The 21464-nt window shown below is 43.8% G+C and overlaps 1 protein-coding gene across 3 annotated transcripts in view; it reads left to right on the top strand.

The window, feature by feature from the left end:
• LOC1280269 (uncharacterized) overlaps positions 1–21464 on the top strand; it is a 63155-nt gene that overhangs the window by 24785 nt on the left and 16906 nt on the right. Inside the window, exon 1 of one of the 3 annotated variants that reach the window (XM_061657548.1) lies at positions 6931–7190. The exons of 1 other annotated variant lie outside the window; for it this stretch is intronic. The gene's annotated coding sequence lies outside the window, so the exon portion shown is untranslated. Of the gene's footprint in view, positions 1–6930; positions 7203–21464 lie in introns of those variants that run through there. One more of the 3 variants, XM_061657547.1, reaches the window with a different exon arrangement.

The raw sequence follows: 21464 nt of genomic DNA, 5'->3' as shown, positions 1-21464 counted from the left end.
GAGTTTATTTTATGTGTTTTAAATTGCAATAAAATTCCATTCCTCTCTGTCTTCAAACACAGCCGCTTAAAGAGGCCGTTTTCCGCTTTCCCCGTTCAAGATTCTTCAGCATAACTCGCATTCTTGATGAACCTAGCAGATTTTCGACCCGTGTGTGGAAGCTGTCCTCCCCCGGAAAGCACTTGTGAAGGCTACTCAGCCAGTATTAACAAGCCACGTAGGTACACCGGCTGGTCACATTGCCTCGCCATTCACTTTCGTCCCATTCACAAAAGGCCCAACAAAATTGGTCTCACCAACCTTACACCCAAGAAAAAAGGGAATCACGTCGACTCCCATTCAGGTCCAATCTTGTTTAACTTATCGATCATCAGACCATATTACACCCCCTCTTCCTATCTTTTCCCTGTCCAGCAAGGTTGTTAAGATGGCGTCGAGTGGGTTTTTTGGTCGAGTTTCCCTGTATCGCACTTTGTTTGGCATATTACAGGGTTTCCCACGATATATTGGTTGGTTCCCATCAATTTTTGGTGGATTCCCATATTTTTTTGGTGCGTTCCCACGATTTTTTGGTCGTTTCCCAGAATTTTTTGGTCTAATTGTATTGATATCCAATCGGAAAATACCAATAAATTATAGGATCGAACCAAAAATCTATGGGATACAACCAAAAAATCGTGGGAACGCACCAAAAAATCATGGGAACTGACCAATAAATCGTGGGAAACCCTGTAAATTTACGTTACCCAATGTGGCCGCTGCCGGTTACGGATAGCAAGGATGCCTTTGTCAATTTATTTGTCGTCCCATTTTTGCGCTGAAAGCCGTTGCAAAAGCATTGCGGCAGTGTGTGAGGCCTTTTTGAGGCCGGAGCCCGTTTGAACCCAGGTCAGGTTTTTGCGTTGAATAGAGTTGGGCTAAAGCACAGTATGTCGTACGGGTCGGCGAACGATGGGTATCGTTGGTTGTAGTAAGGTGATTTTTATTGCTACTTTATTGCTAAGAAATGCACTGGCACTATGAATTGTAGGCTCATGATTTATTAAAATGATTTGTTATTTACTATTCGCCTCAAAGTCTGCAATCTGTATATGAGTGTACTAAAAGGAGCACATTGCTTTGGGATTTGCATACTTTGGGGCGGATATTAGTATAACATGTTATCAGTTAGATATGTCGTTTATAATTGTGTGTTTAAGTCACTACAACTACTTTGTTTAGAACGTCATGAAACAATTTCCAATTATACAGCATCCTTTTGCCATTTTAAAGAGGTGTGAAGATGTTGAGAAGTTAATAAAGACCTCCATTCACTAGGAATAGTAGCTTAGAGGGCACCGAAAATGACACCTCACACTTTTTTTGTCTATTTATGGTGAAAAGCCTGACTTATCTTAAATGACCTGCCGTTGGGCAACACCAACAGACCAATAGACACTACTTCCACGACACTCATTTATGAGCTTTATGGTTCGGAAGAAATATCGCACACACACATCGAACAAGCGCGGGACAAGAGCAGGGCAATAGACGATAGACATCACGTGCCGAAGGTTCAATTGCTTGTCCATTAACATTCTCGCACCGTGACAGTGAAGAAACGCGATGCACGGCTACGGACACCACACGCCGACACAAAGGTATCACACGCGCACGCTGTCCATGATGGTGCGGCCATGTCGATAAAATATGGTTCCATAGTTTCGGGGAAGAGCTCCTACTCCTCCGATCATCATCCAATTGATAGACCCGTCCCGCCCCCTCTCCCGTTGGGATACGTAGTCAATTTCGAGCTTTCACTTGAAAGGTTGGCAGTGTGTGGAGGATGACAGCAAATACAATCTCGTTTTAACGATTCCTTTTTTATCCTTCGCTTCGGAAACCGTCCTCTTACCAGAAGTGACGTGCAAGAAAATATTCCAAACAACGCGAAGCGTGTGTTTTGCGGAGAACGTGCGTAAGCTGTAATGTCATGAGGTGCCGTAAAAGAGGATTCAATGCCATGAATGATTAGGCATAAACGGTTGCGAATGAAAATTGGAACGTGAGACGCAGACTCCCGGTGGCCCCGGTAGATTTCTTCCCCTACTCAACACTCAATGAAACTTCCTTTAGCATCCAGCGCACGGAACGGAAAACATCTGTAAGTACTTAATAGGACGGCGTAGGAGTAGGATTTGTTGTTTTGTAACTACTTACTCGAAGAAAGAATGAGCTCTCAGGCGGCCAGCACCCTTGTGCGGTCGATAAAAAGTGTCTCATGAACACGTTAGGCTGCCACGCAAAGACGCATTAAGCGATTATCGTCTTGGGGGTGTGTAGTGGATAACATTTATGTTCATAAACATGTAAGCTGAGGATTAGCAGGGGATTATTCGGCTTCATTGAGTGTTATTATTGGCGAGAAAGAATACTTACCTCTCGAGAGGATTGCCATCGGACCGAAGCAGTAAGCAGAGGGAAGTACTTTAATACGATGTATGCGTCGTACTGTTTGCATACTTTTAGGCGTTTCTAAGTACAAAGCAAACAGACGATATTTCACTGCATTTAAAACACAAAAAACGATATTTTACTTCAGTTTGACTTCTCATCTTTCACTCGGCTGAGATGATAGTTGGTCTTCAAAGGTTAGAGCTCATTCTGCCACTTTCTACCAGCAATCAAACGTAAATATCAGCAAAAGTACAGTAAACGGTTTCCACATTACACTTCACCCAGCAGCAGTATTGAGCATGATCATTGCAGTGGTGCAACAAGAACCTCATTCATGATAGAAAAGGCACAGGGCAAGCAGTGGTCACTGCCAGGGCACATCACTCGGACCACTGTTTTTCTATTACCGAGCTTCGCTGATAGCAATCGGTCACTATGATACACAAACAAATGAGAACGGTGCCGTGTGTTTGTACATTTGCAATTTTCATTTCATCTCTTACTCTTACCATTTACATCGAAATGGAAAATGAGAAACCCAGGGTTTCTGGGTTTGTTCGAACGAGCACCAACTGCACTGCTGATTGGAACACGGAGCAAGGCGACACCATTGTTTGGTATTCTGCAGCAGCCGCAAAGCCGTATCTAGCGCTTCACTGCAGCAGCCGGCAAGCTGTTGACATTTTCCATCTCACGTTTCTTCAGGCTGGCATCCGGTGGAGCAACCGGATCGGAAAACTTTGAACCCTCGCCCCCCTATGCGCTACGGCTGCAGTTCTAGTTAGTGTTCTAAGCTCGAAGCAAAACAACACGGCTGGTAGCGCGCAGTGTAATAGAAAATCTGCCGCACGTTCTGCCACAGCCCCTCAAAACAATACCGCAAAAACCGGTCCGGTCCAACCGGTCCACGGTTCGGTAAAGCAATAAACTTTTCCAACAACGGTTCCGGTGTCGATCGGATCGTAAAATTGGACCTTGCGGAGGCAGACAGCGGGCGGCAATGGGACAAAAAATAATTTCCTTCCTCTCGAGCTCGAGCTTGATTCTCGGGCGCTGGCATTGAAAGCCTCGAACCCGTTCCCTGGCATCCGGATATATCCTGCTCTGTCACGGCCGAGCCGATACTGTTGACTAAAACTTTGATCATAAACATCGTTCACAGGTTTTGCCAAAGCTTTTTCACGCGGTAGAAAATGTCCTTTACTTTCTTCTCAGCCCGGGAAGGGGGTGGAAAAGTTTGCTGCCCAATGTGGGGAACGGGGAAGCGTTGTGCTTCCCGTGCACAGAACTTCCATTGCACAGCAAAGGAAGGGCGATTGAAGCGGAAAAACTTTCCAAACAACATACCGTTGATTTTCCTGTGGACGGAAATGACAATACAATATACCCGGCAAATGCGGGATAGTTGTGTTGTGTGTGTGTGTGCATTGCAACTTTGGTTCGATCAGTTCGGTGCGCTTTGTACTGTGATTTGGTGCTGAGACGCTTTGCTACTGTTCTAGGCGGGGGTTTAGCTACTTTTACTTTACCACTGTTATGATGGCTTTACCCGTTTCTTACCCAGAATTGGTAATAAAATCTTGGGCTGTGGTTACTTTTTGAAACAGGAACTCTGCCCTCGGTTATCGAACAATCTGTACTAGGAACGCAGAGTGTTAAAGGAAAGAAAAACGAACTTCTCAAATCAGAAACGGGATAGCGGTGAAACAAAGTATCGTAATTGATCGTAAACGAAACTAATAAATTGTGGGTTTTTATTTTGTAGCACATTTGCGGTTGCAAAGGGGTTTACATGCTGTTTTGAGGCTAAATTGCAAAACCCAACATAAAGTTCAGGTAAAAGTGGAAAGGCGACTTTTGGCGCTATTTTTCATGCTGCACTTCTTTATCACAAGAACACCCAAACAATAAGGGTAATTTGGCGAACGAGTGGTTTGTTTCTTCAGAGCTCATATTACAAAACGTATGACTCTTTACTACAGGAAGTGAAATTCCCTTTGCCCACTTCCAACGAACGAAGCAAATTCCTCGGCAAACGGATGACACACGATGAATAATGCGTACGATCATTTTGTAAAGCGGAAGTCATTTTTCACATTTACCTGAATCCGTCCAGTTCACCTGAAAACTGGTACGACACTCTACCGAAAGCGTCTGACCCAGTGTGAAAGGCGCACGGGACTAAACGAGGAGTAAAAAGGGGTTAACATATATCATAGCTGACTTTAAACGACCAAGAAAAAACATGAATCATGATGCGTTACTAAGGAAATGGTTTACTGCTGGATCCATGAAACCATGTGCAATGTGACATAAGAAATATGAAGGGAACCGGAAAAGGATACATAATGCGAATGCTGCGAAGCAGCTATGCAGAAGTAGACAAGAAAAAACAGACCATGAACAACTACCTGCTTCGCTACCTATCGCACTGAAAGAATGATAAATAGTAGCCCCATAACGAAGACGTCCGATCTGTCCTTTCTGGATTGGTGCGAATAAGAACCTGCAGCGAAGCAGCAAGCAAGCAAACGGACCCCAAGAATACCTTGCCGTTCAAGACGTTTCCTGTGTTTTTTGTTTTTATTGTTGCTTCCTTCTTGCTTCTTGGATTGAGCCCAACCCAAGCAGGGAGGGAAAATAAAAATGACAAACTTGTCGCAAGAAACCAAATGACAAATCGAATCCTTTTGCTGGGTTTGAATCAATGATAAGATACCTGAGCGCGGTCCGAACAGCTCCCCTTTGTCCAACCATGGTCCGGATGGTCCAGCAAAAACCGGTGTAATATTATTTTCGCAACATTTTCCATTCTTTCCTAGTTGCCTGGTTGGTTTCCGATTTCCGAACGCAGCAACGGCGGGCACGTTCTGTGGGTGATATCTTCCTTTTTGGCCGGAGCGAGGGCAGCGGAAGGAAAATTGATTCCTGTTGAAAAATAGCTTGGACTTTTATTTACCCCGTGATGTTGTTTCTGTGGGCTGATGGAAGTGGGTACAGTGGCTGGTGGAAAAAATGTTTGCTATTATTTCGTATACAGACCCGCCAGAGAACGAATCAGCGCCATAATCTTTATTGCAATCGTTATATTGGGTATCTTTATTTGTTTCGGATTTTCAACGATGATTTTTTTTCTTCTTGGTGATTTCATGCAGTGGACATTATGACGATGTATTTTGAAACTTATTGTAATTGAGTTTGGAAAAACGTTTTAAATGGATATTTGTATGTTCGAATGGACTATTATCAGTTCTGTTCAGTACTGTTCCATTGCAGCATTATAATGCATCTTTTGTTTCAACTATTGCATACTTTGAGGCGCTTTTTCTGCCAAGCTTTTTAGCTTTTTAGTTTTAAGATAAAAACTCATTGGGTATGCTTTTCCATGGACTTATTTCATCAGAACTGATCAAATTTCTGTTTTGTTCTCCAACCAAATTACAACCACAAAAAAAACACCCATCTGGTAAATAACGCAATCGCTACTCGATTTATCCCTCATCCACACGCTTAAAGCATATTGATCCATCAGCCCAATGGCGGCCGAAGTAAATAAAACCACTATCGTGGGCTACTGCCGCACCGCACAGCCTTGCTGGTTGCGTATTTGCGATAACAATCGTGCATAATTTTCCATTACTTTTTATGTGTACCGCCGAGTTCCCATTATACGAACAACACTATCTCAGCGATCAGCGTGCACTGCAATTTTGCCGTTTTGGGTATGTAAGTAGGGAAGGAAAAAAGGGCGGCACAGTAATAGTTCACGGTGCAATAAAATAGCCATTATCACTTTGTCTGGCAATGGCCGAACCTATTCCGACTGGTTCGGTCAGGCGAGACGGACTAATATCCGGCCACTGTTTGATTTGGGGCGTAGTGTTTGTGTGTACAGAATGAAAACTTAACGACTTAAAGCATTCTCCACATCATCATCATGGTCAAACGTTCGTCCTATCATCGACTTGACCGGCTGGGGGTGGTGAATGAACTCTTGAAAGGAAAAACCAAAACAACGCTGCCTGCCAAGCATGTGTAAAAGCTCGTGTTTATTGTTTACTTAAGCTTCCTCTCCTTAAAGCTCTCGCAATACGGTAACTCATCCACAGTCACTCGGAGGGGAAAAGGCACTCACAGTCGACGAAACGAAGCAACCCTGACCGCATGCGGAAAGCTCATAAAATGGCGCGCTATTTTGTTGGTCGATTATGGGGGGAAATAATGATTTTCTCTCCCATTTCATTGCTACGACATGTTCTCCCGCTCTCCCGATGATAAACACGGCAGTCGGAGAGGTTCGAATTGCCTCCATCACTACCCTCTCAGCGTGCAACGATGACGACTCCTGACGATGATGTTGATGATGGTGGATTTCAGCTGAGCGGGCTTCAATGTGCTCGTGCTCATTCCTCAAGTGTTCGTCCTCTTTCGATCTGGCCCGTTCCGTTTCGCTCGGGGCAGGATCAGTGTTTCCCGCTCACGCTCGACACGACTCGCTGTTGCTTTGGTAGCGCGAGGAGGAAGTCGTTTCCTTGTGCGCCCCGTACGGCCTACTGGAATGCCGTGCCCGCTGCAGGACTGCCAGTTAATTTCTACATCTCGTGCGATGCTGAGCACGGGCTCGCGTCAAGTGCCACTTGGTTCTAGTCGTGGAAACGCGTGCTGGAACTGACGATTTCTGTGGGAATTGTTATAATTGGATATGAAGCTACAGTGTTGTGCTGTGTGCAATAAAAGTGCATAGAAGTGAAGAGGTGGAGCAAACGGTCTGCATTATAAGTTTTAAAATGATGTTTTGTGATTCTATAGCTTGTATCGGAAAAATGGAATGTGAAAATTGTTAGCAACAAGATTGTTTTCGTGTTCAGTTTGGGAAGGAAGTTTGTTGGAAAATCTTGTGTCAGCATCTTATTGTGTCACCATCATAAGAAATTTATATCAAATAGGTCCAAAAATTATTTGAAATACTCAACCAGTAAATATTACAGTTGATTGCAAGCTTGTTCTATCTACAATTCTCTTTAAGATTTACCGTATAGCACGTGCAGTAAAACCCAGCTTCCAATAATGCTGCTCCTTTGTGCCGGACACACTATCAACTGGGTCATAAAACGCAGCTGCCAGCAAGAAACGGTGACCTTTGCTGCCCTAATGCTGTCAACGGCAATGAGCGAACTGTTAGTCCTGCTTACCGGTGCAGGCTGAGGTACCGAGAGGGGGTCCCATTGATATTTGAAACACACGTGAAACACGAACGAAAGGATATTGGAACTGTTCAACGCCGGGACCACCACACTGCCGTACGCCACGATACGGCTACGGACTGAAGCGAAGGTGTCCGGTGTCAATTTATCATTTCGAAAAAGTTTCTCCATTCGCCAGCAGCCACGTTGAAGTGACCCAAAGTTGCAGGCAAGAGTGGGCAACTTTCACCAAACACCTGCAACTATCGATCGGGCGAAAGTATGCGATGACCCAACGTCGAGAGCGATCGGCATCTTGGTGAAAAGTGTGTGAAAGGGCGCATCTTAAAAATTGTAGTTTTATGTCGCAGAAAGAAGGGAATGGCGATGACCGTTCTGCACGAGCAACGAAATGATATAAAAAGAATGAGTTTTCGACTTTTCGAAACTGGACAGTGTCAGATTAAACTTTTTACATTGTTTGTGTCGTAATTAGATGATGGAGCATCGGCGTGACTATTTCTTTATGGGTCGTTTTTGCGATTATCTTGTTATTACTCCAGACGAAATGGCACGCTGTGAAAACATATTATTGTTCACACTGTAACAAATTATTGGTCTAAATAAGATGGTACTGATCCGACCTTTGCATAACTACAGGATGATGTCTTGCAGATTGCATACATTACTAACTCTGAAAATAAACGGGTAGAATTCCAATTTGTATCTATAATTATTGCAGCAAAAAATCCAGTTGTATACAAGCCGTTTTCTAATCAGTATAATAACACTAACGCCCATTAGTAGTTGTTGATATTTTTAAAATGCTTTCAATTCTGCAATCCACACATAGAATGTACCCAAAACGAATGCTTTTCCTTAAGAGCTTTATCATTATTTTTTACCTTTACCTTGGGTTGCTGTCTGGTCCGGACATGGGTTATAATCCTTCGACCTTGCATAGGAAGAGGGCCCTCTTCAATCGTTTGTTTGACTTGCCGTTTTGTTCTTTAAGAGGTTTCATTATGTTTGTTTGTTTTTGTCATCTTCGGCAAAGCGGATTTCGATGTTTGAAAAACACCCAATTAAATGCAGACATTCTTTCCTGGGGACTTGTTTGTACGGAGCTTGGAGCTTAAACTGTCACTATCAGGATATATATTTTTAAATTCATGGCATTTCATTTAAGAGCTGTGAGGCTTGAAGCGGCCCTTTTTGCAATTTTAAAGTGTATTGAATTTTTAAACAAATCACCATTGCACATGGGGCCGTTGCCTATAGTTCATGTGCGCCAAAAAAGAGCGATAACAAAATCCCCAAATCTTAAATATTTATCAAACACGCTCCCAAACAGCGCTCTATTTTATGTTGAAAGGTACGCCACAGCAAGCCTCTATGCCTCTTTTGCGACAAAACAACCCCAACCCATGGTCGGTACGTGTTTGTATGTATGGGCTCAGGCTCCTCGGGCTAGTTGGAACTGAAAAATTAAAACCACCCGAAATGCAACGGTCTGGTCTCTAATGAAGTCCCATTATTGTTGGACTACGGGAACAAAATTCAATTACCGAAGGCCCCCTCATTCCTTTTGTCACGATGGCATTGTGCGACCAAAACTGCAGGCACATAGTGAGCGCACCCCCACCCCTAAACCAGCACCCCCACCCCTAAATAAGCTGGAAAGTGCTTACGTGCTAATGTTTCGATGGGCATAAACCTGCCGAATGCGTAAAGATCCTTTCTCGACGATGTGGCTTATCTTTTACTGCTGAAATGTTTAAGAGTGCGTCTGGGCTAAAAGGAAGCAGCTGCCTGTTTTTATTGCCTTGCCGAACGAGAAAAGGGGCCACGAATCGATCGCGTGCAATAATCATACGTACGTGTTAAGTGAATGTTTCGCCCCGCCGAACGTGAGGCGCCCTAACGATGGATCAAATATTGATATCTTCCCGGTGATCTTTTGATCGGTGGCCCCGGCTGCACCCACACAGAACGACAGGCATATTGAAACAATATGCCCAGTTTGAACAGGCTTCTCCAACCCGGCCACCGTAGTCTCCATCACGCCAGCAAGTCAGTTTAATCTCGTTCCGGAGAATGAAGCCTTTTTTCCTCGCTACTGCACCGCTCGAGCAGCGTCGAGCGGTGATAAAACTCATGTCCCAGGTGCTGCCCAGGTTAAAATTGGCTTCTGCCCGGGGGCCCTCGCCTCAAACGCAACAGTTTCGCTGAAAATCCCGTTTGTCTGTGCTGCACGAATTTGGCGCTGATGGAAATGGGAGGATTTCCGGAAGCCAGTGATAGCGCTTCATCGGAAAGAGATTGAAATTGCCGATATCGCAATAAAGCCGCACCGATGGAGGCAGAGCCGTGCGCGCGAAATGGGTATTCGCAAAGCGTTTAATCGCGTGGCTTTCCTTTATTTTTATGAATCGATGGGTTATTGATGAAAAAAATAGAAACGTTGATAGGAGTTGAAACATGGAGCTTATACTGTGAAGTTTTTAAAACTGAAATCGAATATGTGATCAAAACTGTGTATTTATTTATTCATAGAATCATTTACAATTGGTAATGCACGTTGCAAAAAGGGGATTACCCTGTCTTATTTTGCAGAAAGTAATATTCACGCAGATAGTTGAGTTATGTAAATTGCATAATGTCAGGCGTTATCCATTGTGCAAACGGTTGCATACTTTCAGGCAAAACTTTCGTCGGCTCTGCAGCTAACGCCTGACATCTCTTCAATCATAACAATTTGGATTGCAAATTGCTACATTATTAGAGTTTTGAGTTTAAATGCTGTAATAATAACATTTAATAAAACACGTTTTTAGCGTCTTTCAATAAAAAATACTTAAATTTCCTATCGTTTTATCGCTAAGACGTTATAAATCAGCATACTTTACTCTATTTATTACACATTGATTGACTTGTGTGAAAACTTTGAACCAATTTGATTAACATACCCATTCCCGCAATCTCAAACATGCCATCTTTCCCAGTAAGAAGCATCGTCGTAGGCTTAACCAACCAGAAAAACCGGTTCACCGGCAAACAAATCCATTTCGTTTCGAGCTTTACAATCGACTTGCTTGCCAAGAGTGTCCCTTGGGGAGCATTTTGTGCGAAAAAACCACACACCCACACACGCACAGATCAATGAAGCCAACGCAACATCCATCCATCATCGAGGGGACACGTCGGTGGGACCTGCCTGCAAAGCCCAGTTTACACGCAACCCTTGGTTTAGGATTCTGACGGGCCGCGGGATCTAGAATATCCGTTGTATTTGATTTTGGAACGCTACGCAAGGGCGCGGCAGGCGTCTGGTTGATGGGATTTGGGGGATGAAATATCTTTAAAAGAAAACGAACGGGAAGAGCCACGGTTCATTGTAACCGTGTAACGAGAATCGGTCTCGGCGAGATATGCGCGATTGATTGAACATTTGGCGAAGAGTGACAGCACCAAGCACAGGCACAAAGAGTAAGTCGACGAGCACAACCCAGACTCAGACGCCTTTAAGGACAGCTGTATCGTGAGGATTAAATTGTTACTTGCCTGGCAAGGAAGGCATTCTTTAAAGAGATGAGGCTTTTTTTAATGACAAATTTTATTTTAAAAATTTAGGAAAAAAGTTTACCATTGACAGCGTATTGTGATTGATACCTTTTTTTCGAACGTAATCGCCAACAAAAGAATGGCATCTAATCTCACATGTTTTATGAAACATATTCCATTATGTTCATCTTTCTTAGCTGACTTAACAAAGGAGAGAGAGCAAAAAAAACGCACACATCTTTTCCACAAATAAATTCCTCGAACGCAGCACATTTACTGTACCGGTTTTACAACAATGCGAGCAAAAAGGAAATAAAGGTCCACCAAGGAAACCGTCTGCAGCTCGTACGTTTGAAGGGATAAGCTCGGCTTGCCGGAATTTTTGCGTTGGATCAATAAACCCCCGGCCGTGAAATTCTACGGAAAAGCTTCGGCCGACCGGAAAGAATGAACACACACACACAATTCTAAGCATTCGGTGCCTCCTACCCTCCAAAGCCGGTCGAAGCGCGCGTTGGGATGTGAATTAACTTCATTTCGGTACGGTTTTGGGATTTGATGGGTTTGGCCAATCCTTTTCCTTGGTTTTTCTTCCACGCGCGCCTCACCCGAAGCAAGCATGAATGCGAACAGTGCAACACACAGAAACAAACTAGCCAATGATTGAGGAGCCAGAGTGCCAGAGGGATAGAGTGTTCATGGGGGGATTGGGTAAAGCAAAACAAACGCTACACCATACCGGCAGGGCTTTGCAAGAGTGTGTTTCCTTTGCGAACCGGATCCTCCGGTTCCGAAAGGCTCAAAGTGAATCCCCCGAACAGGAGTTTCTGTAAACCTTTGGCCGCTTCCTCCTTTCGCCGGTGCGCCAATGCGCCGGACGCTGGTGAATGAAGTGTTGTACGAGCCCCTAGCCTGGGAAGATTATGTGGGATGCTTTCGTGCAGTTTCGAGCGCCCAAAGCTCTTTGGTGTGCTGACCAGGGGAGGAGCGTAGCAGCAAGGAAGCTGTTTTGTAAATGGAAAAGTTTCTTTCGATTTTTAAAAGATTGTTTCTTTTCATTGGTTTTTCGGTCGGTAGGTTTGGTTGCTTGCGCGAGGGAGCTTCATCAATTCGGCCATTTTTTTAAGTGTTGTAAAACTTCAACCGGAAATAACCTTGCTTGTAATTTCTTATCGAAGTAATAGATGGCTTAGGATGCTGTAAGCCAAGGCTTCCATGCCTTTAGGGCACTTACCAGCGCTTGCCAAAGCTTCCCTATAACATGCTTGTATTTGATCAAAGATAATTTTTAAATTTTGTTCCATCCCATGGTCTCACCGTCAGCTATTTCACCCACAAAGTAACCTTTTACAACAAAAACCCATCTGCCACTTTCAAGGACAAAAGCGGCGAAAAATCAATAATTGCCATCATTAGCTGTGCGCGCGTGTGTTGCTTTCCAACCTGTCGCAACCGGTAAAATTCCTCAAGGTGTCGGCATCTTGTGGTTTCTTTTTCCGCAACATTAGCCACCGCGTGGCAAGCTTACATTCTGAAATATGAAACCCAGGTAACGGAGCAGAAGGTAACAGAAGGTGAAGAACGACAACAAAAAAAAACAAAACGGCAGGCAACATCTCTTAAGCTCACTCGCTACCGTAAAGAGCCCCATCGCTGACGCGTCCCTTGAAAGAAGGAAACATTCCACCTCACACGCGGATGAAGATAATTATTTCCCCTTCTTGGCTGGTTCCTCCATTCTCGGCACTCGCTGTCGCGCTATTTGGAGAAGCTTTTTTTTTTCTCTCGCGCTACGTCAAGTCAGTCACTCGTGTGTATATCGCTCCGCTCGACAACAATGCTCCGTGTGACGGTGATTTGACGCATACAATTAAGCCTTTGTTTAGCTTATGAGCTGAAACCGCGAGGGAAGAAAATCACAGGGATCGACTATAATAGACGGTACGGTACGGCTTCAGTCTTCACTGATGCATTTGCATTTGGTTCGAGTTCGGTTTGTTAAGGTCGGTTGGTATTATTTCCTTCGCAACGCATGCAGTATGAGGGAATGGGAATGGAAATGCATGAGGTACGTTTAATCGCACAGGTGATTCCATTCCACCTGTGGTATTGGTGAGCTGCTATGCAAGACAGCAAGGTACTAAGCTTTATTTTGTCATTGTCATCTCTGGCTTGTATGTGTATTGTAGCAGTGTCGAGTCGAGTCTCTCATTACGGTGTGCGCTGGTGTGCATCGGAATAAACATGAATCTGTCTGTCTTTGGGCGAGCTGTGTCCATGTACACATCCTTACCATCGGTACAAGGTCTGCGCGGTGTTCAACCGAATGTAAATTTGTAGGTTACGGTGTCGCACTGGTTGAGTAGGAATGGAACAAAAGCAAAACAAAAGGGAAACTACTTGTACGGAAACGGTAATATGGTAATGTTTGATGAACGAAATGTATAAATTTAGGCGTGTTCAATTTTAGTCATACGTAGAACACTCCTGCATGTATGCAATGCAAACATACAAAATCTTGATTTATTGGGTTTTCGATGGAAATGGTCAACACTAATCTTTGTGCTGGGCATGTAAAGCATGACAAAAAACATTCAGGCGTAATCTATTCTTGTAATCGAGTCGTCTCGATGTCAAGTTGATGATTTTTTTTATGTTCATTTGTATGAAAAAGTCCACATTTAGTTCATTTTCTCGACTCGAATCGAATCGAGTTCAGAATAGAATAAGCCTGATTATTACATTCAAATATGCAAATAACATGGCATACTTTTAGGCGCTGTCAGTGCATCACTGTCGAAACTACCAATCAAATTATGCAGTTTTAATAGTAATTTTTGATTTCGCCCTTAAATGTTCTTAAGCTTCTTTCATATCAAAAGTTCGCATACTCTTTACAACAGTTTCCTTTCAAACTGTATCCCTAAGGTTTCCGAGCCGATCTCCGAAAACGAAATTGGATCAAACTTTCACCCCATAGTCCTTGTGTTACTCAGTGGACAGGAAACTGTACAAAGCCAAGCTTCTAACAATCACGGCTTGGAATGTTCAAAAACATCTCGTAAACTCCTCCGGGAGAGGGCAAACCAACTCAATGTACTAACCTTTTCATGCCGTTGCGGTGTCGACCATTGTACCCGTCTAAACCTCATCTTGTTACTGAATTTGCATTCCCGAAGGTGTTGGTGTGTGTGTGTATGTGAACTATCCATTTTCCACACCCAGTTCTGCGGGGCAATCGACACTCAAAGCTCGTTACTCGAACTTTATCCTCCAGTGGCTATCCCCATGTACGTGCACACATCATCCGCTGCCAATGAGCTGGTAACCAGATTCACGTAACTAGCATTTCCCCGTATGTAAACATGCTGTTCTCCTTACCTACACACACACACACACACACACACGCACACACACACACACACACACACACACACACACACACACACACACACACACACACACACACACACACACACACACACACACACACACACACACACACACACACACACACACACACACACACACACACACACACGAACTCGACTGCTCATGCCTGAGTCAATATTACGAGCAATGGTTCAACAAGTGAACCTTCATTTTTGATGCAATCAGCACACACTTATAAATGCAAAAAATGGAACAAAGCTGACCCGATACGAGCCAGCTGAGAGTTTAGGCAAACATTTGATTAGGATTCGTTCCCGAACCGGCATTGATTGTCGTGCACTAGCGTATTGACTTTTTGCCCTGCTCGCACCGCTCACTTTTACACTCCCTTCGAGGGGAGCGACGGTGTTTAAAGAGTAATATTTTGCTCTTTTTGTGTACTCGTTTTTAACATTGCCAATTGACCCATTCTTATGAATTCTCTGTTATCTTATTTGCCATTTTCAAGCTTCTATATGCAAACCAATATTGATTTCGTTTCCTTTTTTCACTATTTCCTGTTTGTTATTTCATTTCGTTGTCTCCCTTTTGAATGTCTGAATAACGCTTTTAAAACACTATCAACAATGATCAATCTCGCAACTGTCCGCAATTTGTTTTATCCACTGGTTAAATCTACTGCCCAACCACGTGATTTGAATCCATTTCAATAAAAACTTTCTCTTACTTACACGCTTCCAATCTACAAAATGATTTTAGTGATTTTTTTTATTTCAGTCCATTTTGTTCTCGATGGAGTGCTTGAACCCAGCCAGACCACCGTTGCCATCTAATGACTTAATGGATGTAAAATAATTCAAGAGCTCAACACAAAAAACATCCTGTCAGATTTGTGATCAAACACGAAACTTTCTCCATTCATTCTGAAGCATGCATTTTTTTTTTGTTTTTTCTCTTCCCTCAAAAAGTTCAACCCCAAAAGGTGACCGAAAGCTGTGGAAGGTTGAGCAAAAACGTGGAGAAGAGTTTGGAAAAATGAATTTAATGGTTGATTGATTTTTCGCCCACCTTTTCCTTCTATCCGGCCAGAGCTGCTCGGAACGAGATTCACCAGCAAGTGTTTTTAAATCAAGCCCACAACCCACCCACAGACACACACACAGCCCCAATGCTGTAGGTAGTTTTCCGTGGAAATTTACCGCAAAAAATGGAAAATAAAAATAATGAGTCTTAAATCTGCTCGCTGCTGTTGTGGGTGCTGCTTCTGGTGCCATCAAGCTAAGCCGGGTCCGGACTGTTTACCGACCAGTTTGATGCTTAACCAACCTTGCTGTCACCACTGCTGATGGCGAGCAAAATAAAATACAAAAACCAGCACGAGGCGCAATACAGCCTCATAACCTCATAACCTTGTCGGACAGTGGCGCTGACAATGGTGCTGGCAGCGACCACTCATTGCTTCCCATTTGTCACTGTCTGTCACACCCGGGGGTGTTCGGAGTGTTCCGGCGCTTTTCACCTTTTGTCCGTTGCCTTCCTCTCTGCGTCCATTTTCCGCTCGCAACCGTTAGCATCATCCTCATCCGGGCGAAAATGGTCTGGCTGAGGCGCCAACGCCGAATCTAGTTTTCGGTAAGCTGTTTGGCGTTGAATTTGCATTGTTCTCGAGAGAGAAAAGAAGGGTGGCGAAAAAAAAAGTATGATTGCTTCACCCGTTCGGCCCTATTACTTCCGGCGGATGGGGCTGGGAGCCCCTTTTTGCCGCTCTTTAGCAAGCTTACCTCAATATCGTCTTATCACTCACGGTTTCTGGCCCTTACCCGCGATCCCTCTGTTCCGTCCCTTCCAGCTGTCTGGCGGGCCTGTCAGTCGCGCAAGGGCACGAAGAATAACATAACATTTTTATTCTATCGTTAGCTTTCCGGTGCTGGCTTGGCGATGCCGCCAGCGCTTGTGGGAATAGTGTCATATCGTTATCAGAGCTGACATTAATTTGATGACATCCTTTTTGCAGCGGGTGGACAAACGAGCGCCAACCCAACACGGGAAAAGGAAAAAGCTCGTGCTGCCTCTCTCTCTCTCTTTCTATATCTCTCACGCTCTCTCCTTTCTTCACACAAACAAACAATGAGACCTAGCCACCAAATAGGGAAAGGCAACGGTTCCGGTCCCATGCGCTTCGCTACCGGCACGACAACCGGAAACATGATGCGCTCGTAATGATGGATATTTTTACTTCCGCCAAGCTAATGGAAGTGAAAGGCACGCGAAGGGAACACACACAATGAGAGCTTGGAGCTTGGAGGCTGGCTGGATGGTATGAAACTGGTGCGTGGGGTTGTGGGGACGGGCTTATGGATGCAAAATAAAATTTTCATATCCATGCCCGTGTGCGCGTGATGAAGGGAAATGAAATGAACAATCATTTGTGTATCTTTGGCCGAGGGCGATACCAAATGCTGAAAAAATAAAAAAAATCACTCAAACAAAACATCAATGAGGAAGCTGAGACGAATGTTGGAGCATTTTTTGTAATCAAAATATTTATTGTAATTATAAAGCCTCGCAAAATTTTCTTTAAATACTAAACTCACGTTGCAACATACTGTAATTATTGTTTTAAAAACACTTCATCAGCAAGACAGGTCTGCTGAGTTGTTCTTTTTTATATTCTGTTTCAAGCTTTCTTCTCGAGCTTTCTTTATTCGAGAATAACAATTAAAAAACCACAACACTTGTAATCCAGAGGTGAAAGTAAGTCTAAGCTGTGCAGTTTGATTCTCTCTCTCTCTCTCTCTCTCTCTCTCTCTCTCACTCTCATGGAGCTGACTAAAGGCTCATGCTTCATGTTGATACTTTCTTTCTTCACATTGCATACCTCTAGGGGTACGTTAAGCGGTTCTGCTGCTGCCAGTTGGTACAGCTGCTGTCGAAAACATTTGCACTGCTCGAACGATTCATATTTTAATGAACGAAACGAAATGGAACGGGCAGAGCAAACGAACAGAGCAACAACAACAAAAAACAAGATCCCTTGACATTAAATCGGATTCTAAAAATAATCATTCATACGTGCTCTTTGCAGGCATGTTGTGTACGTTTTGCTTGGTGAAGTAGCATGTATGGATGTTTTTCTTCAATGCGGCTTCGCAACACCAATTAGATCGACAAATATTTTGATTCGATTGTTTGGCTTGTCCCCAGCAGCTTCACTGTGTAGTTTGCAAGCAGTATCGTTCGAAATTGGCAATTGAAAGTTTAAAGTTGAATATCAAGTAGTATATGTTACTTTATTATTTGAATTATTCACAATGATAGTTAATGTTTTTCTGTGTATGTCATGTTCATAGGAATATTATAAGTTGATAAATATTTTAAACTTTTAATAAAATGTTCTTATCTATTTTTTTATATTACACAGAAATAAAAACAATACTTAAAGAAAGCAGCCCAAATCAGCTCATTTTCATTTATTTTTGACATTCTGACAAGACATTCTGCATTTAATTATGCCTCAAATAGCAAAACATAACACGCCTAATCCGTGTACCCTAAACTTAGATTTCCGTATGAAAGCTCCTAAATCTAGTGAACAATAGAATCTACCCAGAACTTCTCGTTGAAAAACAATATTGAAATATTTTCCTAAACAAACCTTCTCGCTTTCGACGTCCTCCTCCAGCGCAGCTGCAGAATTGTGCGATGAATGGACAAAAGCTTTCCACGGTAATGAAGGAATTCAGCACCATTTGGCAGGATTCATCACCTCCAGGAAAGATTCACAAAGCGTTCGCAAAACAACTATGCTTCATGGTGGAACACACACACACTATAATACAAACACACACCCACACATTGACAGCACTACGCCACCGCAGTGAAGCAGCAAATGCAGCAAGCCGGCACCACACTCTAGTGCGGTCCTTTTTATGTTCACTTCACTTCAGCGGCGCTGGTTGGCCCCTGGGCGGACTTCACACCGATGGCGCGATTTGCTGGAATTTGTACTCCCGTTCGGCCCTAGCGGTACCCCGCAACGTGTACTTCCTGCGTAGTCGGGGGACAGCCGGCCCGATGTTTTATGCAGCTGTTGAGAGCAGTTTAAGGGAAGTGAAATGTCGACTCCTGCTCCCGATGTTCTCATCCCCTTCTTGGGTGGGCCTGAGCTTGGGTATGCCAAGTCCGGTGTCAAATGCAACCCATTACAAATGATAACGGAGGGGCGAAGCAACAGAGTTGGTTGATGGCTGGTATGGGAAAGATTTATTTGTGCTGTGTGTTGGCGCTTCCTTGTTTTTATCAACGGACCGGGAGCATTCCGTTCTTTCGAGCATGCGGCAGTGGCGTTGCTTCTAAACAGTGACGCTTGATCTAAATGATTTGCAATGTGTGAGTTATTGAAATATGCATTTTTTAAATATAAAAATACATATTCTAAAAGATAAATCTATATGTAAAACTGTTTGAATATATTAACAATAAATCTCTGGTATCGATTTAAAAGAAACAAATGCGTTTCGCGTCAATTGTGTCAAATTTATACGCCTAATTGCATACCTTTAGGCGTATTTAAATTTGACGATTTGGCGTATTTAAATACCATCCGTATTTAAAATTGCATACTTTTGGGCGTGTTAACAGTATAAAACTGCACTCTTTAAGCTTTGCTTACCGATAAATTAAATTTTTGATAGATATGTAAAGACATTCTTTCATCTCACGGGTTATTACGATAGATTATTATGTGTTGCCGTTTTGCTCGTTTTTACATTTTGCTTTAACTCTCCATTTCCTGGAAGATTATAATCGAAACAGAGCAACACATTAAAATTCTATATTCCTGCAACAAACATCGTGCCACTTTCCGCCGTATCGTGTGTTTTAACTTTCGATGCTCCAAGAAAACATGGACGATAATTTGCCCGCTTTGGCCAAAAGTTTGAGTTCAAAAGTTTTCATCTGCAATCATGTTCCTGTTTTGCGAGAACAACGCAAAAAAGCCAACCAACGCTGGGGAGCGTTATTTTCCCTTCATAAACATGCAAATTGTTATCTCGATCGTTCGTTGCTATTGCTGTTCTTCTGCCAGAGCAGATGCAAAATATTTCTCCCCTTTTGTTTTCCATCTACCCCAGTTTTGATGCGTTTAGCCCGGGCGCGGAGTGGTGAACGTTCGCTGGCGCAAGCTACAGTTCGGTGTTTGATTTATTAGCTGCCCGAAAAAGTGGTCCCCCAGCACGAAGAGTATAGAGTCGCTTATTTATGTACCGCTTTTGGACTTGAGTTTTGCGTACCGTGGAGAAAAGGATGAGGATTGTAGAAAAAAGCCCAATTTCAAACCTCACTCCATTGCACGCCAAATATTTCTGCTAAACTTGTTTAGCAAAGTATTTTTATTCGAGGGAATAATGACGCGGTAAAAAGTTGAATGGTTGGAAAACGCGACAACAACACAAGTAATATACAATTTATTATTATCAGAAGCTAGCCAGAATAGCCTTTATTACCCTACTACAGTGTTGAGTGCATCAGACGATCAACAAACAAAACCGGCTATAGCTGTCAGTGTCATATTTGCCCAGAAAAAAACCCTCACCGAAAGCAGACAACTCGACTTGGATCGACTTCCGGAGCAAACACGCATGTGTGTACGCCCACAAGCACAAACAACACAGAACAGCAGCCCGTAGCAGGCGATCAGGATAACCATAGAGGACGGCACAAACGAGCAATCACACATTTGTCGGTTCGGTTGTCTGACGCTGACAGCGGAACCGAAAAATTGCTCATGTTCTGCCAGAAGTGCTTCCGCGCGCGCGACAGTTGTCCACAACCGAACAACCAGTTGAGTCTGACTGGCTGACTGTGTATGTGCGTGTGTGTCCATTGCCCAACAGCACCGACAACAGCACTCTAATTGATCCACTTTGGCCAAGTGCCTCGCTGACAGACGGAAAGACATGCGTCCTGTGTCCTTTGCACACTACAGGGGAATGTTATTGGCCCTGCCATTTCCTCCTAGCCTTCCGAGGTATCATTTTCGGCCGGTTTAGATGGTTTGTATTGGCGATTCGGACCCTGAAATGGTTGTTTACTAGTGAGTTGTATGAAGCTCGCGAGGGGTTTTTCATGGTTTATTGAATTAAGTTATAGTTTCATTCGAAAGATTGTACACACTCTACAGCTGTCTGAAGGCAGACTCATTCTATTAAAAGCACGTTACAATTACTTCGCCATTGCATCGCCCGAAAATAGCTACACCATGCTCGCAGCAATGTACTGCTGCGAAACGAGCTGTTCCGTTGGCGAGCTTCCAGGCAGCCCGTACGGTGCGAGGGGTGCAGCATCGTTCAGCGTCATGTTAACATGTTCCAGGAAGTGGAATCACTAACATTCGGCCTCGCTCGCTGCTGAAAGCGAGCCAATTTCGTAGCTCGTTCGTTATCCCTCTCGGCACCGGCCACCGACTGGCCGGCGAAACTGATCGCATACGCGCCTCCGGTTGGCAACGCTTCGTGTTGCTGGTTGCTGTTCGTACTGCTGACGCTCTTTTCTCCCTTAAAGGCAACTGTGTAACTTTCGATTGTGTCGAGGCGACGCGAGTCACCGTGCGGGGCAAGAAGTCACACAAGTTAACATTTCACTACGTTGTTCGTTTGCGATGAGCATTGTTTCGGGTTGTACTACGTTTCCTCGAGGCGCTACGTCAAACTCGCTCGCTGAAGTTGGGACGCGTTTCCTCGAGACCGGGCGTCGAAACGAGATGAGCTTCGGTGCGTTGGTATGGTGTCTTTTGTGCACCGTGCATCATTGTATAATGGCTTCAAGGATAGTGTAACAGAAACTAGAGTGGGGTGTTTCCATCCCTTGAATCCAATCGATGCTCTC

This window comes from Anopheles gambiae, chromosome 3 (genome assembly GCF_943734735.2).
Source record: "Anopheles gambiae chromosome 3, idAnoGambNW_F1_1, whole genome shotgun sequence".
NCBI lineage: Eukaryota > Metazoa > Arthropoda > Insecta > Diptera > Culicidae > Anopheles > Anopheles gambiae.
Note: the sequence above shows the minus strand (reverse complement) of the source record. Positions and strands in the feature narration are given on the sequence as shown.